Raw genomic sequence first — 15,731 nt, 5'->3', positions numbered from 1 at the left:
AGGATGGTTAATTTTTTTCATTCATAATTTTTTATTATTTTTGTTGTGAAAAATTTAATTATTTTAATAATTAATTATTTTTTAAAAAAAGATAATTTAATAACACAAAAAAGTCTTATTAAGAGTAATTTATTTATATATGATTAAAAAATAATTGAATAATTATATACGGTAAAAAATTAATATTATTAAAAAATAAAAATAAAATTTATTTTAAAATTAAAAATAAAGTTTATTTAAAAATAAAATTAAAAATCATGGTTTTTTTTCTTTTTTCCAAAATTTATCTACGAGTAATTCTATAAATATTTTATGATGAATAAAAATATTAAACTCATACTAAAATTTATTCTAATAAAATTTATTTTTATTCTACTAAACGTTAAATAAATTATTGAAAAGAATTTTGTTTCCTCCATTAGAGAAGAATGATAATCTTCCATACTTCTATTATGTTATGGCAATAATTTGGCCTGTTATTTTTTAATGTACATAATAATAATAATAATAATAATAATAATAATAATAATAATTTTTTTAATATTTGATTAAATGTTCTTGTATTTAGTACTTTTTTTTGCACTTCCTCTCAGTTAAAAATATAATCATTATAATTTTTTAGTTATTATTGCTAGGGGTGTTTACAGATGGGATATGGCTGAAATTTCGATCCAATCCGCACTAAACTCATTAGATCAAATTCGATATTCGCACTTTTTATGTTTGGATCAGATATCAAATATATCCATAAAATAAAAAATATAAAAAAATTTATTTTTATAAAAAAAAGTCAATAATTTTTTTTGTTTACTTTTTTAAACATATTTACTTCTATCTGATTAGAGTGTGGATCCGATTCGATCCAATCCGATCATCTTACAGATCAGATCATATTCTCAAATTACAGATCAGATACGGATAAATACTGTAGATTTATATGGATATGATCTAATCTATGAACACCCCTAACTATTACTATAGGTTCATTGTTGCAAAAGAATGTTTCTTTTATTATAAACTATTATTAGATTTTAATTACCATTAAAACAACTGAATGGTCAACTTAATTACCATTATTATATCCATAGTTGCAAAAACCGAACTGGATCGGTTGGTTCGACCAGAAAACTAGTGAACCAGACTAGAATTGGATTATAGTCCAGTTCGGTTTACTCTTTGGACCGTTTAAAGAATAAAATCGGTGTGAACTGGTAAGAACCGGTGCAAACCGGTCTAACCAAACTGGTTTGCTTGAAAAAATTTTTAAAATGTCTCCACAAGGTCTCGAACCAAGAACCTTGGAGCAAAAGTAACCTCTACTTGTCACTTAGCCATTACACTTCTAAGTATTATATTTGACAAATACTAATTATATAGTATACATAAATATCTAATTTAATTTAATTTTTGTTTTTTCTATTTTTAAAATTAATTATATTTTAATTATATACCATTATTAATATAAATATAAATTTCACTAAAAATTTATTAATTTACTTGATCTATTTTATTGCTAGTATTGTGATTAAGGTTATTTGTTTTGATGTTAGTGTTAAAATCTACTGATATTATAGTTAGATGATAGGCTTTGTGAATTAATTATTTTTTTATTGTGTCAAAATAAGATACTATTGTAGTATTAAAATTTTATGGTTTTTTTTATATTAGTTATTTTTAGAAGTTGAGACTTGATTCTTCATAAAATGTTAGTGAAGATATGCATTTCAAATTTTAATTTTAAGTTTTTAACTATTTTATATTTTATATTTACGTGAGACCAGTTTTATCGGTTCAACCAGTGATTTATCAGTTGAACCAATAAACCAGTGAACCAATAGCTTGATCGATTCGATCACTGGTTCAGTTCTAACAATTATATTTCAATCTAATTTAAAAAATTTCAATTTACTCAATTTAATAGTTATGACTCACAATTGGTTCCTAATCAAGCAACAACAAATTATGTCTCCCAATTGGTTCCTAATCAGTTCTAATAATTATGTCTCCCAACTTAATAGTTATGACTCACATTGGTTCCTAATCTTATTTTTGTCACTGTCTAACAAAATCGTTAACGACATGCTGAAATGGACTAACGACTGCTACATTATACATTCTAGCGACTATTTGATGTGACAATTGAAATTTTTTTACCTTATTTTTTATTTTCAACTAAACACTTAAAACCCTAATATGAGTCACGGATACCTAAGTTAAAAAATCAAACTAAGTAAAGTGAAACTTTAAAAATCAGATTAAAGCTCGAATATAACTTCAAAACAGAACTTTAACTTATGTAGTGATTAATTTAAATGAAAATCAAATAAATCAAAATTCAACATAATTTTTATCAATGTTTTTAAATTCGAAATTTCTATACCAAAATTAATTAGGATTTTTCTTTAAATTAAAAATTTAATGAAATAGTGACTTTAATTATCTTAACCAATGTCCTAATTAATTGCTTTTATGTCTTAAAAAAACTGTATATGAGAAGAAAATAATTAATTTGTCTACTTTAATAAATAGTTATTTTACTAAAATGAGAAACTATTTTTTTAAAATTTTTAAAAACTAATTAATATTATATATATTTTGTTACACTACATTTAATTATAAAAATTTTATTTATTTCTAATACTTATATTAAAAATAAAAAAAATTAAATTAGTGAATCTTAATCTATAATATAATAATAATATAGTAATTATTTTATATATTGTACGAATATAAATTAATTATTTTTTTTATTTATAAAAATTTTTAAACGCTTGAGCTTGTTTTATATATATATATATATATATATATATATATATATATATATATATATATATATATATATATATATATATTTATTTATGAATGTGATATATTTTTTATGTAAATAATCTTTTAAAAAAATCTAATAGTTAATCTATTACTTTTTTTGTTTTAGTCCAAATTAAATATTTTTTAGTGTTTTTGGAAAGAAAATCTTTTGAGGAATTTAATAATATGTGATGAGGAACACCGAATAAATTATACAGAAACTAATTAAAACACAATATGAAAACATCTTTAAAAAAAGACGTTTTAGGCGTGTTTATCTGAGTGGCCTCCTTATAGATATTATATGTATGAAAGTATGAACATTATGAGTACGAAATTATGAATATTATATATAAAATTATAAATATTAAATTAAAAATATTTTAATTACTTTCACTACATGCAACAAGAAAAAAAAATCAAAGAAAATGAATTAAAAAATTGTGTGCATAATAGGTTGGAAATTGGCACAGGCATGGTATATTAAAAAAATCCGCCTGAATTAGTAAAATTGCTAATAGTAGATAATATCTTTGTCTTAAGAGTATTTTTAATGTTTGATTTTAGTTAAATTTTATTTTATATCTCACAAAATGTCATATAAACATTTGTGAGATTATATATTATAAAAATTGATTTGAGACTTAATGTAAAATTTGTCATTCTAATATTTAATTTTAACTAAATTTAAGTTTTAATTATTTTATTTAATGGGTTATATAAATAGTAGCATTTATTTAATCTTTCTTTAAAATGATATAATCTTTTTTTATTAATATCGATCTCATTTCAAATATTGTTCTAATGTAAATTTTAATTTTAAATCAGTTTCAGTTTGTGTAGATATAAAAAATAAAACCTAAAAAATATCCAATTAGAATTGCTTTAATAGTTAGTAAAGCAAATTAAATATTATTGATGTACTTTCTATTATTACTATTAATGCAATTAATGTATATCTTATTCATTTCTTACTATTTGGTTCATTTTTACTAATTTTTTTATTATCAAATATTTTGGTAATAATATATATATACTAAGTTACTAACTCATAGTAATTACATAAAATTTTAAAATGGTATTAATGATATTTTTCGATTTGAATATATACCATAATTAATTGGCAGTAATAAACTAATAATTAATTATTAACAAATATTATCAATATATTTTACCTATAATGAAAAATGATCATAATAATTATTGACAAATCATGGCATGCAATAACATTTAAGAAAAATACTATTTATATATTAAATATTTTTTACATCCGTATAAAAATTTAATTATTATTAATTAACTGTGTATTTAAATCTATTCTATCTATCTATCTATTCTATCTATTTTATCTATCTATTCTATTATATAAAAATCAGATTTCTACTCCTTAATGATGGAGCTGACGTGGCATGCTTCTGAGAGTGTTTCCAATTTATTTTTTTTAACTCATTAAATACAAGTTATTATGATAAACTAACTATATGAACTAATTAATTTGATTAGATATTTAAATATCATATAAGTTATTATAATTTATATCAATTTGATCTGATAGTATTTTTTAATTTATTTATTTTAATATTCTGTTAGTATTTTTTAATTTATTTTTTAATTTATTAAACCAAATTATTGTGTGTAATAATTAATTATTTTGATTAATTTATTAGTCATTAAAATAATAAATCTATGAATAAAATAGACAACTGAGATATTTTTAACTAATAATTAAATCAAATCATATATATTGAGCTAAATTCAAATAATGTGAATTAAGGACTAAATCAAAATAAGATAATTTCTTACTTATTCAAGTTGAGTGCAATAAATATAAATTAATTTTGTTAGATAATTATAGTTGTCTGGTCTACTATATATAGATGGCCACACAAAATTATAAGAATCGTGATTTTTATCGTTTTTGCTATTTCAACTCTTCTTTTCTTCTTCTTTTTTTCTTTGTGTATGTATAATTCAAAGTGGCCAATGTATTTTTTTATGGTATTAGATTGATGAATATTTGTTAAAAAAAATATACTCATTGTAATGAATTTTTTTCAATTGTTATCTTTTTATGTCAGTGGTGTAAATTATTTGAAGGCACAAGATAATAAAATAGGTTGACTTTAATATCATTAGAAGCTAAATTTAATGGTTCAAATAAGTACCACTAATTATGTTAAAAAAAATTTGTAATAATAATGTGATTTATATATTAATTTTTTCGAATAAATTCATTTCAAAATATAGAAATTAGACTCAATTACGCTAAAATTTTAAAGGTAATATAGAATTTGACAACAAAATTAGCATTCATTAAGAAAATAAATTTATTTATGACTATTTTCTAATTATAAATAATAACAAGACTTATGAAAAAATATTAATGTCATCATTCTTATTAATTAAATCATAATATTAGGTAGTTGATAGTTTCATAGGCGCAAATTATTAAATAATTATCTAAAATTAGCAACGAACAAGCAATAATTATATAATTATCTAAAATTATTAAAATATGTCACATATTATATTCTCATATATTCTATTTATTATCTATTCTATTATATAAAAATCAGGTTTTTGCACTTAATGATGGAGTTGATGTAATATGCTTACAAGAGTGTTTAGCGATTTGTCTCTTTTAACTCATTAAATACAATTTATTATGATAAATTAACTATATCAACTAATTGATTTGATTAGATATTTAAATATCACATAATTTATTATAATTTATATCAATTTGATTTGGTAGTATTTTTTAATTTTTTTCTTTTAATGTTCTATTAGTATTTTTTTAATTTATTAAATCAAATTAATTATACTAATTATCTGTATTAAATAATTAATAATTAAAATAATAAATCTATGAATAAAATAGGTTCTCGAGATAATTTTTTACTAATAATTAAATCAAATCAAATCATATATATTGAGCTAAATTTAAATCATGTGAATTAAGGACTAAACTAAATTAAGATTATTTTTTTCTTATTCAGATTGAATGCAATAAATAAAATTAATTTTGTTAGATAATCATGGTCTTCTGGTCTTCTATATATAAATATCCACATAAAATTATAAAAATTATCATTTTTATTGCTTTTACTTTTTCAACTATTTTTTATGTATAAATATACTCAAAATGAGAAGGTATGGATGCGTATTTTATTAATTGTTTGTTTGACAAATATTATAGTCTGAAAATGTCTCAATTTAGGCATTCTACCGCTGTCGATGGAAGTTGAACTTGTAGTAATTCAGGGTGACCATGATATTTTTTATAGTATTACATAAAAAATATTTTTAAAATGAATATACCCGTTGTAATTAATTTTCTTTGTCAATTTCTTATCTTTTACCTAACAAACAATATCCATATTGAATATATTATTTTCATCAAAATCATACATAATTAATTGATAATTCTATATATACAAATACTCATGTGGTAACTAAATACCATATTGTTATCTCACTAAAGTTAATTCTCCAATGATTATGCGAATGTATAGTACTACCAAATGAAAAATTGATTGGATTATATTATTTCCAATGAGGTAAGTGATCTTTTAGGCCTAATCACAGTCAGAGTTGAGGAAGGTTTGAAAAATGCTAACAATATAAATACTTTTTATTTTTAATACCCAATAATAAATATATAAATTAAAACTAATATTGTTTCGTATAAAGTCATAAAATGTATAGCATACTCAAAACATATCTAATATGTATTAACGGTCATTGTTTATCAGTTACGTTATGACAAATCTGGTTATTAAAAAAAATTAAAATTAACTTAAATATACACATTATTTCATGCTTTTCATTTTTATTTTATTATCATAAAAAGTCATACATATTATAAGAGAACCTTATCTTTTTACTAACGGTTCTTTCATTCAATGGTTTCTTTAAAGAAAAAAGGCATAATAATATTGTGTTTGGCAGAATATATGAGATTTTGAAAGGTTGAAGCATAGGTTTAGTCCTTAACATATTTGTAGATGAAGTGTAGAGTAGATAAAAGAATAGCTAATAAAAGAATAAATGGTTAAAACTTCCTCAATACTAACCATCATAGTGTATAATAGGTGTTCTATAATTTTTTAGATTTGATTGTTTCTTTATTATTATATGGTGTTCTGTTTAATTTATGTTAAAAAGACTTATAATAATTATCTTATCGTGATAGTGTAAAAGTAGTAGGTATTATATTTACTTTGTATGTTCTTAAATCTCATTTCTTGATGGATATTTGTGACTGAGTAATTATTAAAAGAAATTGGTTTAATATATATTTTATATTCTATTTAAATTATAATAGTGAGTAAATATTTTTTTTCAAAATAAATAATGTGATTTTTTCCATAAAACAACGTTTAAATAATTGTGAAATTAAATTATACTACAGATGATAATAAATATCTTGGCATTAGATCTGTTATAAAATAAATTTCTAGGTATATTATGTTATATTATATAATTTAGTTATATTTTTCTTATCTTCAATTTATATTATTTAGATTAGCATATTTTTAAAAAGGGTTATTCAAGATTTTTTTAAAATAACTAAATCAAATCAATTACAAACTAATTAGTTAGATTGATTAAATATCTAAATATCTTATAATTTAATATAATTTAATTTATATAGATACATGACTTTATAATTTTATTATTTATTATAATCAATTCTAGAGATAATTTTTGTAAGTTATAATTTATTTTGTTATCTGCATATTCAAATTTTAAGAATAATTTTTTTTAATTTTGTATTTATAATTAAATTATTTTCTACTTTAATATATGAATTTTTTTTATAAAGTTTTTATTGCGCAATTCACTTTAACAAAAATAAATTAATTTATGAAAATTTAAACTTGAGTATTTACTATGGTTAAACTCAAACTTTAATTTATTTTGTCATATTATTATATAAATATCAAATTCTTTGATTAAACACTTATTTGATTATGAAATGATATTATATGTTACTTTCATATTGGCAATTAAATTTCAGTTACTACACAAATATTAGGGCAATTTACATAAATAAATTGTTTCACCTTCAAAATTACGTAAATGCATTGTTTCCAAAATGAAGATGCAAATGCATTGTTTCATATATCTATGGAAATCGCTACTGGCAGTAGCAGTTTACACAAACACAGAATCCGCTGCTGCCAGCCGCGGATTACGTTGAGTTGTGACAGCATGGAAACCGCTGTTGCCTGTCGCGCTTTCTGCATGATTATGGTTGGTCATAAACCGCTACTGCCAATAGCGGTTTATGTGCATTAGGACACATCACACATGTGTAAGCCGCTGGAGGCAGCAGCGGTTTACGTTGAGTATGAAAACAAATAGTAAAACTAATTTTTATCTAAAAAAATAATTACAAAACAAATAATTAATGGTATATACTATTTAAATAATATCATAAATAAAAAAATTTAATTTATCATTTCACAATATAATTTAAAAAATATAAATATGCATGTAATAAATTTTTTATTTGTATTTATTATTAAAAGTGAGACCAAATTACAAATAAAAAATATAGTAGTACTCAAAGTATTAAATTATATAAACCAAGACTAATTTTTTTTATTCTCATCTCTTTTAAAATTTATAAATAATAAAATAATTTATTTTTAGCCCAAAGTTCATGAGTTTTAAAAGGGATGAAGATAAAAAAAAGGGAATGAAGATAAAAAAATTATTTTATAGAAAAAATATATGCTTTAGTGAATTTTTTACTAAAAATAAATTATTTTATCATTCATGAGTTTTAAAAGGGATGAAGATAAAAAAAATTAGTCTTAGTTTATATATTTGAGTACTCTGTGAGTATTCACTCTTTGATTTGCTATTGAGTCTCATTTTAATAATAAATACAAATAAAAATTTATTACATGCATATTTATATTTTTTATTTTATTCATCAAAATTATGATGCTATCACTATTATTTATCCAATCAATCAACTATAAAATACAAATAATTTTTATTTTTTGGCATAAAACAACAAAGTTGCACAATAAAAAAATTATTTAGCTAGAACCTCAATTGCAAATCAGCAGCAAAGAACACAACCCATGTTCTAAACTCTCCGAATCTTCTTTGTATGGTTGATATAAATAAAAGAGAATGAAGTGATTTTTAAAGAGAAAAATATATGATTTAGTAAACTTTTGGCTAAAAATAAATTATTTTATTATTTATAAATTTTAAAAGAGACGAGAATAAAAAAATTAGTCTTGATTTATATAATTTAATACTTTGAGTATTGTATTTTTTTATTTATAATTTGGTCTCACTTTTAATAATAAATACAAATAAAAAATTTATTACATGCATATTTATATTTTTTAAATTATATTGTGAAATGATAAATTAAATTTTTTTATTTATGATATTATTTAAATAGTATATACCATTAATTATTTATTTTGTAATTATTTTTTTAGATAAAAATTAGTTTTACTATTTGTTTTTATACTCAACATAAATCGCTGCTGCCTCTAGCGGTTTACACACGTGTCCCAATGCACATAAATCGTTACTGGCAGTAGCGGTTTATGACCAATCATAATCATACAGAAACCGCGGCAGCCAACAGCAGTTTTTATGCTGCCACAACTCAATGTAATCCGCGGCTGGCAGTAGCGGATTCTGTGTTTGTGTAAACCGCTACTGCCAGTAGCGGTTTCTATAGATATATGAAATAATATATTTGCGTCTTCGTTTTGGAAACAATGCATTTGCATAATTTTAAAAGTGAAACAATTTATGTAGGTGAATTGCCCCAAATATTATATTTTAGGTAATTGTATATTTTTTTGTTATTTTGAAAATGATTATATAATTTTAAGATCATTTTATTATGTTTATTTTTTTAAAAGCATTGTCATTATTGAAGAGTAATAACTAATGATTGTGATAATCTAAAATTGAGAAATAAAAATACAAAATATTAATATAATGAATTTTCAAAGTATAAATCTTGAAGTAAATATATGTGATTATAATTAATTATCATAATTAAAAGTCTTTATTTTATTTCAATTTGTTCAGGACATGTTTATCTTAAATTTTATTTCTTTATTAATTAGTATTTTTTTGTATATTTAATTGTCATTAATTTATATAAATTAAAATATATAACTTAAAAAAATAAATGTGTCTAAAAATTAAAAAAAAAAAATTTGTTAGTAAAAAATTTATGTCGCATTTTTTGCAATCATATCTTACACTTTTACTATAATTAAAAGTTAGAGGTAAATTATTTAATATAAATTAGTAAAAAAAATATAATACTTAATACTTATCATAATTACATTTAAAAGTATTTAAGTTATTTTTATTTAATAATTAAAAGTGATATGCTTCAAAAAATATTTGTATATAATTTACTAACGAATATATGAGATATTTATCATAATTTTTATTTTTAATAAAAATATCATTGTACTAAAGTGATGTATTTTAAAGATGTATAAATAAAATTTTTATTAAAAAAATTACAAGATAGCAAATGCAATTTTATTTTAATTTTATCTTTAACATTTAATTTTAATTTTATCTTTAGAGTTTCAATATATTTCAATTATATTATCTGATTTGACCAAAATTAAATAAACATTAAATTATTTAATAAATAATAAAATAAATAAATTTAATTTGAATTATTCTCTTATTATTTTCTATATCTAGGAATCAGAATGTGCTTTTATGTATTTTGATTAATAGTTCTTAAAGGAGTTACTATTTTATTTATTAATATTTTAAATTTTTTATAATATTTTCATAAAATTTGATTAATAGGTTCTTCTTCACAATATTTCTTTTTGAATTTTTTAACAAAAATATATCTTAATTTTTATCTTTCATCTTTTATATTCATTGATTATACTAATTTTTTTACAGTGTATTTTATCAATTACATGCATTATTTTTCTGTCTTTTTTTATTTTTTAATTATTTTATTACCTTATTTTTAATTATTTATTTTACTTTCACTCCTCATATGTTTATTGTATTTCACTTCATCTTAGTTTCAATTTCATAATTAACTTTCAATTATATAAAATTCAATAGTTTCTTTCAAAACATGCTTAAATATATTATCTATTATATACAATCATTAGGATAAACAAACAAATATAAATTAAATATATAATTTAATTTTAATTTAAACTAAAAACTAAATAAATTGTTAGAAAAATATAGCAACTAATTTTGTTTTTAATTTTTCTATAATTTATTTAAAGGTAAAAATCTCTCTATAACCACTAACATCGCCGATAACAAATTATAAGTCTCTATAAAATAAAAATAAATATATAAAATAAATAATATATATATAATTTTAAAGTTATTAATCATAGACTATAGACAAAGTTTTTTTTAAAAAAATCCTTATGGATCAAAATGTAATTTTTTGATATTTTTATTTTTTTTCTAAAATTTTTCAAACTTATCAACATTTAAGTTGTCTATACATCACTTCTCAAAATATATGATTTCACAAGTTATAATATGTGGGTAAATCACCTTTATAAATCATTTACAAACCAATTTTACGTATATTCCCCAAAGTAAAAAAGGCTACATGCATGTCTCAATTTACATATCTATGTAAATCAAATTTATGGAGTTCGAATTATGTGTTTTCGTAGTAAATCGAATCTATAAGATTCGAATTACTTGGATGCTATCTATGCTACTAAATCAAATGAAGGAGATTCGATTTACAATGAGTTGGATTGCTACTAAATGAGTATAAATCAAACCTTATTGCTTCGATTTAGCATGGACTATATAAATCAAAATTTATAGATTCGATTTAGTAGGGGATGACATAATTCGAATTCTTTGAATTTAATTTACTTTCAAATCACAATGTCAAGTAATTTGAATCCTATAGATTTGATTTACTACTTATTACCCTAATTTGAATTCATTAAATTCGATTTATATAGAAATGTAAATGGAGACAACTAAGAAATATTTTTGGGTTTGGGAGATTTAGGTAATTTTGGGGTGGCTTTAGTTTATCAATGTAAATTAACCTAATATGTGATATTAGTTATTGTTATAGATATGAAAAATGTGACTTATTTATGCATTGTTTGGATTAAAAGAATTTGTAGGAAAATAAAATGCTGGAAAAGAAAATAGATGGAAAAATCAATTTTTTATTTTTTGGACCAACAAAGAAATTGAATGAAAAACATAAAAGTATATGTGGAGCTCATGTAAATTTTTTCTTTTCAAAGTTGCAAAGAAAACTAATACAGAAGTATAAATATGGGTAAAAATACAGAATTAGCATTTGAATTATAATTTATATATAATATATAAAAACATTAATATAACTTTATTCTATTATAATTTTTTCTCTTCTTACTTTTTCTTTCATCCAAGCAAAAGAAAATTTTTCTTCTATTTTCTTTTCATTCATTTTTTCTTCATCTAAACAACACACAAAAAATATACTTTTCTTTCCATTTTCTTTCCTCTCATTTTCTTTCCTCTTATTTTCCATCTTATATCCAAACAATAGCTTAGTGTTTATCCATATATCTTCTATTAATATTGTTATAACAAGGATACATGTGACTTTATAAAAATGATATAACATAAACTTTGATTATCTGAGAATTTATTGAGTGGCTAGAATATGTTCACGTCATGAACCAATAAATGCTAGCAATAGGGATGATCACAAAAACAGTCAAAACGGGTATTTACAGGGATTACTCGCATTTTAGGGATAGATGAGGACTCGTGAAATTCTCACGACCTGCCACGCGAAAAAAGATGGGGACTAGGGGTGGCAAACAGGTCAAAACCGTCGGGTTGGCCCGCATAACCCGCCAAAAAAGATGGGTTGGGCTGAAAATTTGAGACCGCCAAACTTAAAAAGGCCGCCTACCTCACAGCGCCTAATCCATGGGCTTTGGCGGGCTTCGGAGGGACGGGGGCAGGGCGGGACAGACTTTCCCGCTGGTCCAAGCTTTTATTTTCTCAGGGCCATTTTTTTACAAATTTCTATGATGTTATTGATCTATAAGATGATGAAGATGATAATCGAAGATGTTCTAAGTTATATTTTAGATTATGTTTTATATTTGAATGACTATAAACTTGAAGATGTTTAATTATATATTTTGGACAATATTTGTTTTACTTTGGCAATGTTGGTTTTATTATTTTGTTTCAAAATATTTGGTTTATATTTATGTTTATTACATATTTATAGTTATAAAGACTTTAATGTATATGAATTTAAAAATTATATTTTTTTATGTTTCTAGAAATTATAAATTTATTAAAATTGTTGTGAAATTATATATTATTTAATATTTAATGGTTTATAAAAAAAAAGGAGAGCTTGCCAACCCGCCAGCCTACTATTAGGTGGGGCAGGGGAGAAATTCAAGATCGCCTTACTAGACGGAGCGGGGCGGGCCAGCCCACCAGATGGCGGGCTTTTGGCGAGACAGGGCGGGCTTTCCCGTTTGCCACCCCTAATGGGACACAGACATAAATACCCGCCTTATGGAACCTATTAAATATACGTAAATATAAAATTATTAATTTATCCTAATTTATATATACATAAATCCATTTTTTAAATTTAGTAACCCTAATTTCTGCCTCCAATTCGAATTCTTCCTTTTCCTTTCAGACACATTATTAGCCTCAATCCTCTCTCTCTCTCTTTCTCTCTCTCTCTCTCTCTCACTTTCTCTGCCTCTCAAGTTCGTTACTACGTCGCTCAGTATCATCCAAAAAATATTATGTTATGTTATTATGTTGGAATATATTTTTATGTTTTCTCCTTTTGAAATGTTATTTTTCATAACGAATATGTTATAAATTGTGTTGAATTATATTGAATTGATTATTTTATGATTATTATATTATATTTTTTTGTGTTCATTTTTTTAAAAGTTTTCAAAGAATATTTGTAGATATCCAAGGAGATTTGCGTTTCTAAGGCGTAATTAAACAGGAACTTGCAATGACGGAGACGGAACTGGAGCATTTCTTTTTAAATAGGAGTGATGGATAGGAAGGGGGCTTCTCATGCTTCCCTGAGTACTCATTACCATATCTAACTAACAACAAAGATCCAATCTGAGCCGATTTAAGAGGGGACGCATAGACTTCATCTGCATTGGGCTTTTAAGGTAATGAACCTAAATCGAATTTGGGACCCTAATAATGGATTTTAGTTGATCTTTCTTGCGTTGAGGTTTTACTAGGTCCAAATATATCTTGGATTAATATTTTGAATCATTGTTATAACAAATACTATACTATTTAATATTATAATACTTAGTATATGTAAAAGTTGGATGTATTTACAAGACATTTTTTAATTCAAATTAAAAAAATTAATTATCTCTTTTTTAGTTTTAAATATTATTTTTTAATGTAACAAAAAATAAAAATAACAATAATCACTTATATAATTAAAATAAATAATTTTAATATATACATGACACTATATATATAAAGAATTATTTATTATATATGATATATAATTTTTTTTCTTTTTTGTAATGACTATTTATATAATTTATTGAATAATTTTTTCATCTTAATATTTAATAAATTTAACATACAAAATATTATTTAACATACAAAATAAGTAACTTAAGTCATCTTCTAAGACAATAAGTATAATAGTACAAATACTTATTTATTTATTAGTAGTGAAAAAATATGTAAATAGTATAAATTGATATTTTTTTAGTATAAAAGTAATAATCAAGGTTATTAATTAAGTTAATTACATAATTAAAAAATTATGAAGAATTTTTAAATAATAATAAAAAATAAGATCATTATTTTTACATATTATAAAATTTATAAAAAAAAATTTGGATAATAAATCAATCCTCAATAGATTATACATTAATTCTATAAAAAAATAATCAATATATTGGATATTATTATTTACGTACTAATATAATATATATATTATCGATTATTAAGTTTGTAATTAATTTTTAACCTAATTTTTGGTAATTAAAATTTAAATGATTAAAATTATTAAATGCTGAATATTTTGTATTTAACCAATTTATTTTTTTATTGAAATTAAAAAAGGATGAGTTATTAATCAATTTTAAATTTAAATTTAAATTTGAGTAAGAAAAAATTTAAATTTTATCTCACTAACTAGAATTAATTTTAAGATAAGAAATTACTTTGTACATTATATATATTGTAGGAAAATATGGTCATTTACTATTTTTTAATGGTAAATATTGTCAAATAAAATGGTGTAAGAAATTAGAAGAAAATGTATTTACAAATTTAGGAAATATTAATTTATTTTTCAATAGAATAAATTATATATTGAATAACAAAAGTTGTTATTGGTTTCTCTTCACACTAACTAATACTTAATGATGGTGTTTCGGTACACCAGGTTACTAAGAAATATTAATCGATCTAATAACTTTTGTAATGACATAAGTTTATAAATTTGAAAATTTAAAAATTATTTCATAAAATGTGAAGTTTTAACAAGTAACAATGTTGATCATATTGTTTTGACTTCAAAAATGAATACGATACCAACAAATAAAATTGTCCCAAGTAAATTTCAACAAAGACAAAAGTCCATAAGTATTGCTATTAATAAAAAATTAATCAATTTTAAAGAGAAATATAATTTTTTTCTATGGATTTCTTAACTCGGCAAGTACAGTTGATGAGCGGATAATTTATTATACGCTTTTTGGCATTGTTTCTAGTATGTTTTTAGTAGAATCTGGTTACTTTTAGGGATGTTTTCATTAGTTTTTATGTTAAATTCACATTTCTGGACTTTACTATGAGTTTGTGTATTTTTCTGTGATTTCAGGTATTTTCTGGCTGAAATTGAGGGACTTGAG

The sequence above is a fragment of the Arachis ipaensis genome, chromosome B8 (genome assembly GCF_059453495.1).
Source record: "Arachis ipaensis isolate K30076 ecotype BB chromosome B8, ASM5945349v1, whole genome shotgun sequence".
Lineage (NCBI taxonomy): Eukaryota > Viridiplantae > Streptophyta > Magnoliopsida > Fabales > Fabaceae > Arachis > Arachis ipaensis.
The sequence above is the reverse complement of the archived record's forward strand: the minus strand, read 5'-3'. Positions refer to the sequence as shown.